This window comes from Engraulis encrasicolus, unplaced genomic scaffold (assembly GCF_034702125.1).
Source record: "Engraulis encrasicolus isolate BLACKSEA-1 unplaced genomic scaffold, IST_EnEncr_1.0 scaffold_508_np1212, whole genome shotgun sequence".
Lineage (NCBI taxonomy): Eukaryota > Metazoa > Chordata > Actinopteri > Clupeiformes > Engraulidae > Engraulis > Engraulis encrasicolus.
In genome coordinates, this window is record NW_026945817.1 from 17,895 (window position 1) to 31,150 (window position 13,256).

The 13,256-nt window shown below is 40.3% G+C and overlaps 2 long non-coding RNA genes across 5 annotated transcripts; one reads left to right on the forward strand and one right to left on the reverse strand.

Annotated features, from left to right (window-relative positions):
• Nucleotides 1-379: 379 nt before the first annotated feature.
• Nucleotides 380-5,400, forward strand: LOC134444310 (uncharacterized). 3 transcript variants are annotated; one of them, XR_010033928.1, is made up of 7 exons: nucleotides 380-578; nucleotides 1,029-1,100; nucleotides 1,146-1,232; nucleotides 1,729-1,780; nucleotides 2,087-2,323; nucleotides 3,233-3,291; nucleotides 4,150-5,400. It is a non-coding gene; the product is annotated as an uncharacterized LOC134444310 (long non-coding RNA). The 3 variants fall into 3 exon arrangements; XR_010033927.1 differs by lacking the exon at nucleotides 1,146-1,232 and having other exon boundaries at nucleotides 4,150-4,670; nucleotides 4,827-5,400; XR_010033926.1 differs by lacking the exon at nucleotides 1,146-1,232.
• A 3,850-nt stretch (nucleotides 5,401-9,250) lies between these two features.
• On the reverse strand, nucleotides 9,251-12,576 carry LOC134444307 (uncharacterized). 2 transcript variants are annotated; one of them, XR_010033925.1, is made up of 4 exons: nucleotides 12,324-12,576; nucleotides 11,908-12,033; nucleotides 11,154-11,239; nucleotides 9,251-10,484 (listed from the first exon to the last, which is right to left on the reverse strand). It is a non-coding gene; the product is annotated as an uncharacterized LOC134444307 (long non-coding RNA). The 2 variants fall into 2 exon arrangements; XR_010033924.1 differs by having other exon boundaries at nucleotides 11,908-12,551.
• Between the last annotated feature and the right edge of the window lie 680 nt (nucleotides 12,577-13,256).

Consider the following 13,256-nt stretch of genomic DNA (forward strand, 5'->3'; position numbering starts at 1 on the left):
GTGCTGTTTTCTGATCCCCCTGACTGCACTACTGATGGACACTTCATGGGCCCAACGTGATCTCGAATGAATTGCGTCTCATTTATCACGCAAACCAAAACCAAAATTGCGTCGATATAACGACGCATTCTCTTTAATGTCACACATGCGCACTAGCCAGCACTATCTTTTAAGGCCAGGAGGCTTTATTGTTAGCCTATTTATAACAAAAACAAAACGTCATTCACGTTGCTTAACGTAACGACTCATTATAAATATGCTGTTAAGTCCCCACAAACTAAAACTGAGCTCTTTTGGGCTGTTAAAGTCAAGTTTTGATTTTAGCAAGTCTTTTTCTGTTTGATTGAATTAAAACGAACCCTGTAAACATTGACATAAATCTGTCCAGAGCGTGATTTGCGCACAACAACTAGGCCTACAACGTTTTGAATAGTTTCAAATATTTCATTCATAAATCCCCAGACCCCCTCCCCCTACTACACCAATGATGTCATTTTATTGCGACCACTCTCTGGATTGTGGATTTTACGGACTGCATTCCCATGTACTGGGTTTAGCTGGACCGTATTGGACTGGAGGTAAGTTAATTTAATTGATAAGGTGAATGTGCATTAACTGGTATATTTGAATGCATCTTCCAGGTCACATCATTGGTTTAGTCGCCAAACTTTTCTGACTGTCACAGTTGGTTTTACCAGCCAGCTGCTTCTACTGTGTAGCCTAGCCTAGCCTACCCATTATTGCTCGCGTGGCAAATTATTCTGTCCATAATTATTTAATCGCTATACTGTTTGGTTTTACAAGCGGTATCTCGGCCTCATCAAGCAAGCAGAACTTTGAAAACGACGTCAGATGCGCCAAAGTTCTGCTAAAGAGAGTAAATAGCGCGATGTGTACTCTGAAATCTCATTCTGAGCAGAGCACTTGCTTGACAGGTTCACTAATCTCTCTCTCTCTCTCTCTCTCTCTCTCTCTCTCTCTCTCTCTCTCTCTCTCTCTCTCTCTCTCTCTCTCTCCCCAACTTTCAGGTGACAGGATATTTTGTACCTGCTTCGGACTGGTTCTGTCATTAACCTACTGAGCTGGTGCTTCTGTCCCAGGTAGGCTACATGGGCAGTCAAATTCCATTCTTTCTGTACATGCAGGTAAAATGTGTTTGAACTTACATTTGCATCTATACATGAAGTAGGCAGCCTAGAGCAGGAGGCGGGCGTCAGATCAGAGGGTTGCAGGTTAGAATCCCACTTTTCCACTCCCTATCTTGCTCCATGGCTGAGGTGCCCTTGAGCAAGGCACGTAACCTAACCCCACACTGCTCCAGGGACTGTAACCAATACTCTGTGCTTTGGACTAAAGCGTCAGCTAAAGTATAATGTCATAGTAATTTAAAAAAAAACAAAAGTCCTATTGACCATGGCACCCAACCTAGCATTGCAGCCAAAACTGTGTCTACCTTGTTTCAAATGCTTCTCTGTATAAAATGGCCCATTTCCATTACATATTCTAATTCCCCCAACTCTATATCGAACTTCATTGGGTGGGGCTGTTTTATTTATTTTTTCATGTTTTTTTTAACTGCATATGAATGAGATGCTGTGTGACTAAATAAGCTTACCATAATGTTTTTAGTACTGTTATTTGTGTTTTTTGTTGTTGTTTTGTTGCAGTAGTAGTAGTAGTAGTCTTGTGATCATATGGTCATCATATGTTATGTCTGCATTTCCCTAGGCATCTCCATCGCATCGCTCCTAGGCATCTGAAAGTGTACCGTTGCGCACAGGTGTGTATGACTGGTATAACATTTACAGCAGCAGCACATAGCTGGTAAGAGAACAGAGTTAATGCTGGACAAAAACCCTCATCTGAAAAAGCAAGGTGTGGAAAAAACACATACACTGCCATTTGAGACAAGTGTCCTATGAAGACACCTGAAAGAGTCAGTTATAGATCTGTAGTGCTCATGTTTATTTTGTTTGGTTGAGGGTGGGGATGGGTGGGGTATAGCACCTGTAAGACATGAAAACTACTTTCACCCCTGCTGTATACACACCATCTTTGTGGATTTTGCTTGTTCCCACCTACATAGATCATGCTGGTAACGAGTTATTCAAAGGGTCTACCAATCATGGCAAAAACAGAAATCCAGCTCCTCAGCCCAGGCAGTGCCAACAACCCAGCTGATCCAGGAGCTGCAGCGAGGGGTAGTGATGACACTTCGGGCACCCCGACTGCCCTCTTCAACCATTCCCATGGAATTCATCCTGTCCAGCCTCCGTCAGATAATCCAGCCCTCCCCCTCCTACTTCCAGAGACTAATTTGCAGGTAAGCATACACAAACTGAACATTTTGTCATACTGGTCGGTCAGCTGTGGTCTTTCTATTTTGCACATCAAATTCATGCCATTTCACCCCCCAGAATCTCATCTTGTGATGTGGATCTACTGACTACACTGCTTATGTGCAGATTTTTGGCATTCTCTAAACACACTACCCCCACTATCCCATTCATACACTACCCAACAATAACTGTCTGGACCCTACAACAACATACAGCACATCATACATAGGTAGAAAAATGCTGAGGCACTAAACTCCTAAAGGTTACAATTTTTACATATGCCCTGAGGAAGGGACATAAGGATCGAAACACGTAAGCATTGTAGCCAAATAATAAAAGAAAATGTTACCTTGAGTGCCTCAGTATTTGTCTACTTCGACCAAGTTTTAGAGGCCCTACACTGATGAGCATCCAAGGGAAAAAGTGAAGACCCAGATTACTCAAATGACCTGTTTGCGTTTGACATCATACTGTACATACCGGCTTGTTGATCCTGTCCCTCGTGGAAAGGACACACACATGCACACGCATACACACATACAGACAGCTCCTATGGAACCGCACCATGTGACTGCACCTTACCTGCACCTTACCTGCACTACCTCAGACCTCCACGACCAAGAACTGCTGGCCTCTGTAACATACAATGCACCAACGCTGCTTGTCAGTCTGTAAATGTCAGTTCTGTGTATGTCTATGTCCTGACATGGCATAGAGTGAGAATTTCATTTTACTTGTATAACCTGTGCATATGAAGAAAATGACAATATAACTGACTTGACTCTACACACACACCACTAATTACTCGCTCTGCAAGATTAGTCATTAGAATGTTCGAGTTTCACAATACAGGCAGACAACTCTAATTTCATTGCATGTTACACTTTTCACAGGTTCTAATGGGTATGTGCTAAGGAGATGATGAGTGAACACGCTGCCAGTTTGGTTGCAGGTATGTTTTACTTTATCTGTCGAAAAAGCATATTCTTTTCAAGTTGCGCTCCATTATCCTGCCTGTGATGTTTTTGAAGGCCATCACTTGGGGTCAATAGACAACCAAATATCTGTCAGTGGTAAAGTGTCTTACGTCCGTGTACTATGCCGGTGGATCACAGTAGAAGTAGTTAACCATATTTCTCAACCTAACCATATTGTCTCCCCCACACCGCACACATTGCTCAGTTCTGCTCCTGCAGAATGGACCATGCTTACCTCCCAGTTGTGTTTGTAGATCTCCCCACAAATATCACCCCTCTACATTGTAAAGCTGAAAAGAATATGTCTACTTGACATCTTTTAACCCACCAAGTAGATGAAGGTTAACTTAAGTACAGTTTAGTTGTTGTTTTGGTTTTGTGATTTTATCACATTATATTACATTACAATGCATTAAGCAGACACTTTATCCAAATGTGTATCCATGTGGATCAGAGTGTGGGGTGAACACAGAGGACAGCTGTATACAAGTAAACCATTGTAAAACTGAAGACCTACTGATCGTGTGTAAGCAGGATAAAGTAAGTGCATAGGGTTATGAATTACAGATTAGGAATGAATGCTTTGTTATGTAGGGGAGCTCTCTCAGACGAGATGAGTCTCCACAAACTGCTTGAAAGTTGAGAGGGATGAGTACACTAAAAAATGTATCATTTCCCCAAATGCAGCAACAAGTGGAAAGCCATTGTAATGTCTGAATCTGTATTTAATTTGAGATTGTTATGTATATGTTTCTGTGTATATATCTCCTGCTTTAAAAAAATGTATATATTTGTTTTAAATATATATCTCCTGTTTTTTATGTTGTTTCCAGTGTGTCAACGAATTCCATAGATTCATCATCACTATGTGGGGTGGAAGCTGCACAGACTACAACAAGGCTTCTGGGACCCCACTCCCCTCAAGCAAGACATTTACCACCTGCTTCACCTATGAAGGACTGATTATTGGCAGTGATACCACAACGCATACAAGCTGTTCAGCCTGCTGCCCTCCGGGTAGAGGTACAGGAGTATCTGCTTCCGCAACTCCAGACTCGCCAACATCTTCATCTACCAGACTGTCATGCCGAATTGTCCCTCCTCTCTCCCATCCAAGGATGCCGAATTATGACCAAGTGACTGAAGAACTGCCATACGTCTTCACTTGGTCATGGCATGACCAGAGGCTGCATGCAGACTCACAGTATAATTCTACACGATCCACTATAAGTAATATTTTATTTCAGGTGGTTTGAATAGCTGTGGATACATTAATGATGCCTGCCAACGATTCTGAATTGTGTACAGTCTGTAATATTTCTTCTTCAAGGGACCAGTCAAGTCGATGTGACAGGTGATTTTTATACAAAACTTTGTCAAAATTAACGTAATTGACACATCTGGTTGGTCCTTGTTTTGAATTCTGAATTGTCAATATACAATATGCCTTTATCAGGTTTGAGCTTGGAGTTGAGTATATGTTAAATGAATAGAATGTGTTTTTTGCTAGTCTTCACATTAAACTTAGGCCGAACTGCCTTTACCTTTGGATCGTCTGCGGTTCCCTGTTGGCCCACTACCACCTGCCCCGCATGGTGCGCGACACCAGACACTGGAGCAGCTGGGTCGCCACTCATCAACGCAGAGTGAAACAGTGCTTTGACCGCTCCCACAGGGTTAAAAGCCCCACACTTGCTCCACTGGACTGATTGAGGATCCGCAGGCCTACCCGGGGCCACAAGCTCAAGTCATTCTGTTCTGCCCCACTGCAAGTGACTGAGCAGCTGGGTCGCGCCATTTTCCGCCGTGTTCGCAAGGTGCCGCCGCCTACTGCAACAGACCTGGAGGCGACCGGCCCGTACAAGGGCCCATCCGGGCCATCTCAGGGACTATGTACTCTGACAATATGAATGATGTTCCTGGGTCTCCCCTGGGGAGGGGGGAAATGTTATGTCTGCTCTGTTGCCTGTGCTGATATTTCATATTTCCTGATGCTACTTGAAGACGACATAATAACATTTGTGCAGGGCATGCTGGGATGCGAGTTCAGTGAAATAAACGTCTGGTATGGCTAGACTTTGACAGCTCTGTGTGTAGCGTATTGTTTACAGTTTTATTGTACATAACACTGGGGGCAAAATCTTAATTTCATGCAGCCCATGGGATCATTTCAAATGTGTATTACACAGTTGGCCCACATACACCATTAATGTATGTTGTAACAAGACTTGAACATGAAATTTGGTTGTCAGAGGAATATGAGTGGGCCCAGGCCAATGAAACAGCTCATTTATATGTAACACAATATGAACTACCATACATGATGATGGAGAAGAGTGTATGTAACATTTTAAAGCACTACCCCTGTAGACCTAAATTAGCTGTTACCAGAATGGCAATGACCAATTCGTTACATATTAGGTCTACTTAAAGGTGCGCTGTGTAGGATGTTGGCCAGAGTATTGCAACTATGCTGCTCATTGAAACAGTGCTGCCCATTGCCAAATTAGATCTTTTCATGATTAATTACTAAATAATAGGCCTAAAGTGATATCTAATAGTATGACCAAAGTACAGTAAGTTTTGCAGCTAAAATTTCTATTTCTGGACATTCAAAATGGCGGTCATAACAAATAGCCTACTTTGAATGTCATGACGGTGGTAAGTATTCATTAAAAAGGTCGCCTATCATCTGTTAATGGGCAGCAGTAGTATTAGTATTACTCTGGAAATAATACTAAAAATATTACACACAAAACAATATTACCGTACACACAAAACAAATATTTAGTTTGGCCTAACTTTATTTCAGATTTTGATTTTGGCATTTTGTCTTAATACTCCTGGCTTGGATCCTTCAAAACCCACTTGTAAATATGTATTTTGAGTTGTGCTTATAGGCCAGATGTGTGCCATTCTAAAATAAAAATAAAAAAACAGTTTTGCAATGTCAAATCTGAGACCGTTTTGGATATGCTGCCAGTTCGTTTTTTTTTTCTGTAAAAATAGGTATGTTTTGCCTACACACATAACTTACATAGCCTAATTCAAAACCCACTTGAATATCCACATTTTAGTTTAATTGATAGGTGAACATACGCCTTGCAGAAATAATCCAGCATGATTTGACTCAATGTAGCCACTGGGGGGAACGGATATGCTTATTTTGGCAGCAAACTATGAGTTTTGGTAGCCTACTTTTATGTCCATACATCCTTAAAACTCTCTTTAACATCCACATATGCACTTGAATTGGCAAGTTGATAGGAAATAATCCAAGATTTAGATGCTTGATTCAATAGCCATGCGTGGGGCATCCTGAATTGCTTGGAAATACATAATTGTGCCAGCAAGCGACTAAGACTTTTGATACTTATAAGTAAATAAATGATTGAAAACCCACTTAAACATCCCCATATGTGCTTGGATTGACAAAGCCATGTGTGCTGTGGTGAAATAAACCAATTTTCAGGTATTTGAGTCAATGTAGCCACTGTGGGGCAAACTGGGATGCTTGGAAATGCATAATTTTGGTAGGAAACGGCTATGACGGTTGGTAATTTTAAGTTAATAAATCATTTATTACCCACTTACACATCCCAATATGTTCTTGAATTGACAAATGGATATGTGCTGAAATTATATTAACCATTTTTCAGGCATTTGACTAATAGTAGCCACTGTGGGGAAAGGGAAATGCTTGCCATGTGTAATTTTGGCATCCAACGGTTGAGACTTTTAATGCTTAAAAGTCAATAAATTGGTCAAAAAACATCAAAACATTCTTATTTTGACTTGTCTTGATGCAGAAATACATGATCTGCAAAAAAAAATATATTACACCAAATTTTCATGCTCTGTCGATGCTTAGCCCACAGCCATCCTAAAAAGGTACCATTAAAAGAAGCGAAGGAGCCATTTACAGCTTGGTAGGCGTAACACCTTTTTTTTCATGGAATGTCAACATATGGCACATATTTTGATAGAGGCTATAGTGACAAACATATCTGTAAAATATTGGCCCTCTACCTGCTTGTATGTGACTGGGAGGCGGGGCCAAAAATAAAAAATGTGGAATTTCTAGGGGGCGCTATAGAGCCAGTGAACATGGAAGTTGTAATTTAACTTATTTTTCCTATTCTGTGTGACACATAGATCTAACATACCAAATTGCAGGCTTCTACCTTTTAATGTGTTGGCTGTAGACTGGGTCAAAAATGAGGAAAAACTGACAAAAAAATTAATTTCTAGGGGGCGCTATTGAGTCTGCAAATGTGTTGGCTGCATTTTGACTTCACTCACATGTTCAGTGTGACCTATATAAGTGACATATCCAATATGAAGTCTGTATGTACTTTTGAATTCCAAGGGGGTGGGGCCAAAGTTGTCAAAAAGAGAGAAAGTGCATGAAATTCTAGGGGGCGCTACAGAGTCTGTGGCTAGGAAATCTGTAATTTGACTTAACTTACTTATTCTGGGAGACACAAAGATGTTATATGCCAAATTTTAGATTTCCAGATTGTTGCATGTTGCCAGCAGATGGTGCCAAAAATGTCAAAAAAAAGAATTCCTAGGGGGCGCTATTGAGTTTAACAATGAGTAATCCACAATCAGACTCCAATCCCATGTTTTTAGTTACAGATTGTTATTTCATACCAAATTTTGTCATCCTGCAATAAAAGGAAATTAGAAATGGTAACCCTAACCCTAATTATCACGAATTCCATAATGAATAGCCTGTAATAGAGTTATAGGGCAGTTATTGAAAACAAATATGAGCATGTGGAACATTATGTTACTGTTAGGGATTACACAAATTGAAAATGATGAAACAAACTGAAAATGATGAAAGCCCTGTGGTGTATAAGGTGGTGCTACAGAACCAGTGAGTGTGTAAATTGCAATTAGATTACACAGCATAATTCAGGAAATGATTGTATGTCACATGCATGGTTTTAATCTTGGGTTCAAATAATACAATTCTTTAGAATACAGGCCATGCCTGGGTGAGTTGTTGTATGGACATGTCAGAATGTCCTGGTAGCATATAATCAACATTCTACCAGCCTATAAAGTATCTGGAAATGGTGATAGAATCCTAGTGGTCTTGAAATATGTGTATCACTGGTGTACAGAAGACTGCATGGTGTAATTTCATGTGGCTGTATTTTTCTTATCATAAAAGGGATGCAACAGAGTGCAATTAGATTTCAGAAATGCTTTAGGTAACATTATTTTATGTCACATGCATAGTTCATCTGAGACCCAAGTAATATGTAATTCCATGAACTACATGCCATGATTGGATTACAGTTGTTGTAAGCACACATCAGCATGTCATAGCTTACCACATTTTATGGGTCTAGAAGGTAGCTAGAAATGGTGAATGTAGTCTTTAAACATCATAAGGAATGTACAAGACTGCATGATATAATTTCACTTTGCTCCTGCCTTTCTATTGAGTATTCAACACCAACACATACTAAACCAGGTTTTGGGCCAGCTCTCCTTCATAATGCAGCCCAAAAAGACTCATTGTCCATACTGTATTGAATCAACTAACTCAGTGTCTGGACTTGATCAATATGCTGCACTGAAGACTCCTCAAGTCAGTGTTAGCCTAACTTGGCCTTATAACCATGACCAAAATGCAGTGATCATACTTTAAAAGACAATGACAGTAATTACCAAGGGCATCATCAATGCTAAGATGTTTTATTTATTGCATTAAACATGAAATCACCAGTAAAACAAGGTGATCAGTCGTGGTCTAATGCTTGAGGAAATGAGTTTAAGATCAGAGGGTTGCATGTTTGAATCCCAGCTTTACCTCGCCCGACATCCTCAGCTGAAGTGCCCTTGTGCAACGCACCTAAACCCACACATCTCCAGGGACTGTGACCAAAATCCTGTAAATAACTAAGACGTGCAATGTAATGATCAAAACAGTTTATTAAAAATCATTCAAAAATCATCAATATTCACAAGGTATAAAAAGGCAAACAAATCAGAACACTTAGGACCAAGTCTTAACAGAAAGGTGGGAAATGTGTCAGCTTTTGTGTAAATTAAAACTCCTAATTCAATCATAACAAAGAGACAAGAACAGACCTGAAAAGAAGTTTAAGTTAATGGTGAAAAGGCATTAGACATTTCCGTGAATATCACTGCAACCAGTTGGAATGTCATGATACATGCATCCCATTTTGTATCTGTTCTTCTTTGAAGATTCTGTTGCTTTTATCAAGGTATATATCCAGTGACACTTTCTGAGCATCTTCATGCAGATATTATCGCTTTTAGTGTGTCATTACAACAACCACCACGAAAGAGGGTCTAGGTTTGAGTTGCAGCTGAGAAACGCTACATTCTGTTACTACAGATGAAATGTTAAAAGGTACGCTGTGTAATATTTTTAAGCAGTTTCTTTCCAGAATTCATTCCGGCCATTCACAAATGTAACCTTTTTTCAGAATACTTACCACCATCAAATTCTGAGTATTCATTATGACTGGGAAAATTACACTTTTCATGAAAACATGAAAGGAGTCCATTGTCCACCATCTTGAATTTAGTTGCATAATGTACTGTATTTTGGTCATACTAGTAAATATTGGTACATACTAGTAAATACTTGGTAAAATTCTTGAAAATTCAAAAGTCAAAATGGACAATAGGTAGCACAGTTGCAATGAGCAGCATAGGTGCAATACCTGCTCTGATCACCATCCTACACAGTGGACCTTTAACAGTATAATGTGGTCATTAGTTCTAGGACCAGTGGTTCTGAGTGGTTGTTCATAGTGTTCAAAGGCAGTGCTGAAGAAGTTGGATTGGCTGCTTGGATTATTCGAGCTTGTGTAACGGAGGCCAACTAGCAGAGTGTGGCGTGGAAGGATAGTAAACCTCCCTCCCGAAGCCTCATACAGTACCAGCAGCGCAGAGCTATGGGACTGGTCATTTAGCTCAGCGGTATCGTGCTGTGCCTCCCATACCCGAACCGATGCGTTGACTAGGAGGTGGCAAGTTCAAGATCTAAGGGGGACAGACTGTGTGGAAACACCTCAGTTACACTTGTCTCTAAGAACACAGTTCAAGTAACAGGCTGAGCTGTCAAGTTGATGACTATGACTGGGGTCTTCATTGGGATGTGTTCTTCTGGAGACACCTGCAAAACAAAATAAATATACATGCATGGGCATGAGTAAATATATGACGGTGCATATGGCCATATAAAAAAAAACAACAACATTAACACCAACTACAAAACACAACACAGCAGAATCAGCAGTCCTCAGCAAGAGCATTCCATCATTAAACAGGAATGCTAAAATTATGATTACAAACTGTGAACTATCAGTAATACTATTAGTATCAGCTCTAATTTAAGAGTGAACACCTTAGTTTCATCTCTTAATTTCAATCAGGCTCATCAAAACTTGTGTACGGCTTGTGGAGGGTACATGAGTCCAGATTCAGGCATTTGAAATTGCATCATGTTGAGGAGTTGAAGATATTTCCTCAGCACCTCAAACAGTGGTGGTCAAATGCTAACATACTGTGCACTGGCCCCTTAAGAAACATACTAAGTTTCATGTAAAAGGGCGACCATAAAAATGTCACATAAGATGTAGTGTCAATACTTGGGCAAACATCATGTTAGTAGTGTTTTTTCCAATTTAGACAGAAGGTTAGTTTAAAAGCATACAGTATGTTACCCCAGTGATTTGGCTGACATTCATGACATTGAATCGTCTAACCACAAAGAAATGAGTGGAATGCCCTGTAACGCCAACACACAATACATTCCAACAACATTCCCACAATTGCTGCCTACCTGAGACCTTAGACTTTGGTAGGCTCCAGGTCAAGCAATGTATGGGGCCACTCTTCCTCTCAATCACATTATTCCTCTGGTTGCACCTGAAAACAACACAGACAGAAGTGTACATCAGTTATTGTGATAGCACCAGTAGGTGTGGATGAAGAAAGGTGTAGATGAAGAAAGCAGCGCACCACTACATTAAATCGGCACATCAAAGACCTGCCCAAAATACCAAAACTACTTACTGTGAACTTGCTTTTTGATTATGAAACTAGGAGGCTAAAGAAAGACAGCAACATGCAGAAATGCATCTTTTTAAATGTGCCACTTTTCACAGAAACGCAACCAATCAGAGTTCAAAGACATTTTAACCAACAAATGTCCATGACTTTTCCATGACTTGGGCACAAGTTCCCATGACTAAACATAACATCTAAAAGTGTTTCTACCAGTTCAGCCACCCATTGAGGTCATGCCTTTTGTTAATTGTCACTATTTGATTTGTAAGCTTAATCCTGCCATCTGCTGGACTAAATGTGCAGCTGCAAAGTCTACATCAGTCACAATCTCAAGCACTGGAGCCTAGCACATTTTTTGTCTGTATATGAAATGTGTTTAACTACATGTAAAAGTGTCACTGTGAAATTACAAAAACATGCATAATGACACATTGAATGATTATATAAATGGATATTATTCCTCCTTCATTTTTCTTGTTTGATCAATACAAATTTTCATCATTGGTCCAGGAGATATGAAATCTTACTTAAAAAGGACTGTCCGTGTATTAACGCACTGGGAGCACACACGATGGACCACAGTCTGCCTGTCTCTCCTCCACAGCATTCCCCATAAGAGCAGTCCTCCAGGACAAGCTTGTTACATTTTGCTGCTGAAACAGAAGAATGAACCATAGCAAGAATAGAAGGTGAATAGCCTACCACAACATATCCGTTACAAATAGACCAAGCACTACATCAGCGATTCCAGCGACGGAAGTAATTGACTTTGCATTGAGTCGCGCAACAAAAGTGATTCGGGAAACTAGAGGCAATTCGCGCGACTTGAGCGACAGTTTGTAGTTTTACTTATTATTGAAATTAGCTATGATGTGGTATTGCAACAGTCGCCACAGCCAATTGGAATGTTGGACTGCTTGCATTCTGCTTTTAACGGACATACTTCTATCACTCTTGCTGCACAGTCCAGCGATTCTCTGTCGCTTGATCTTGTCGCCATCGGTGTATTCGCCTGGTAATGCACTGTACTTCTGACAGAAACACAACCAATAGATATTAAATCTTACTTTGAACAGACAGCACATTAACCAATGCAATGGAAATACACATTACTGACTTAAGTCTACTAACCCCCTCAGCAATTGTATTAATGATATCAATACAAGTGATTTTCAAGATGAGACCATTTCCATACAAGGTTGCAGGGGGTAGATATTTTTAAGGGAAGACTATTTGCATAAACTCTAACCCCTCTGTAAATGACCGCTTGAGGGTATTGGGCTTTTATTTTGAAACGAGCCAGGAGGCGCACATGCGCAATTGAGGATGCCAATATGGCGGCCTCCTAGGAATGAATTTATGCGAGTTATTCATGCTGTTTGACAAGACGCACAGGAATCAGCGTGCACCCGACTTGTGCCGCGTTTCCACTCCTTTTGATATGGCTTTCGTGGCATTCTGATGGACTCTCGTTTGGATTATCGTATAAGGACTGGTCGTCGCACAGTTTGCCTTTCGCATGGACTCTCGTTTGGATTATCGTAAAGACTGCTAGCTTGCAACCCTTGGAAAGTGGAGCGAGGTATGCACTGTTTTCATGTCTGAATCAATGTTTGTAAACCGCTGAATCAAGTAGCGTTATGATGAAGGTATTGTGTATGTTACTGTGTCAATTTGTGATTTTATCGGACTAGTGTGTGTAACTTTATTTGGATTCCTAATATGTAAACCATGATTCATGATGTTTTGGGAGTATGTTTTGTACAATGAGCTTAAGTTTTTGGTATTATTATTGTGTGTTTTTTGAGAACTGTGTTTGTGTATTAAACTTCAGTTTCACGGTGCTGAGGAGCAACAATAAAAGTTGAGAGATGCA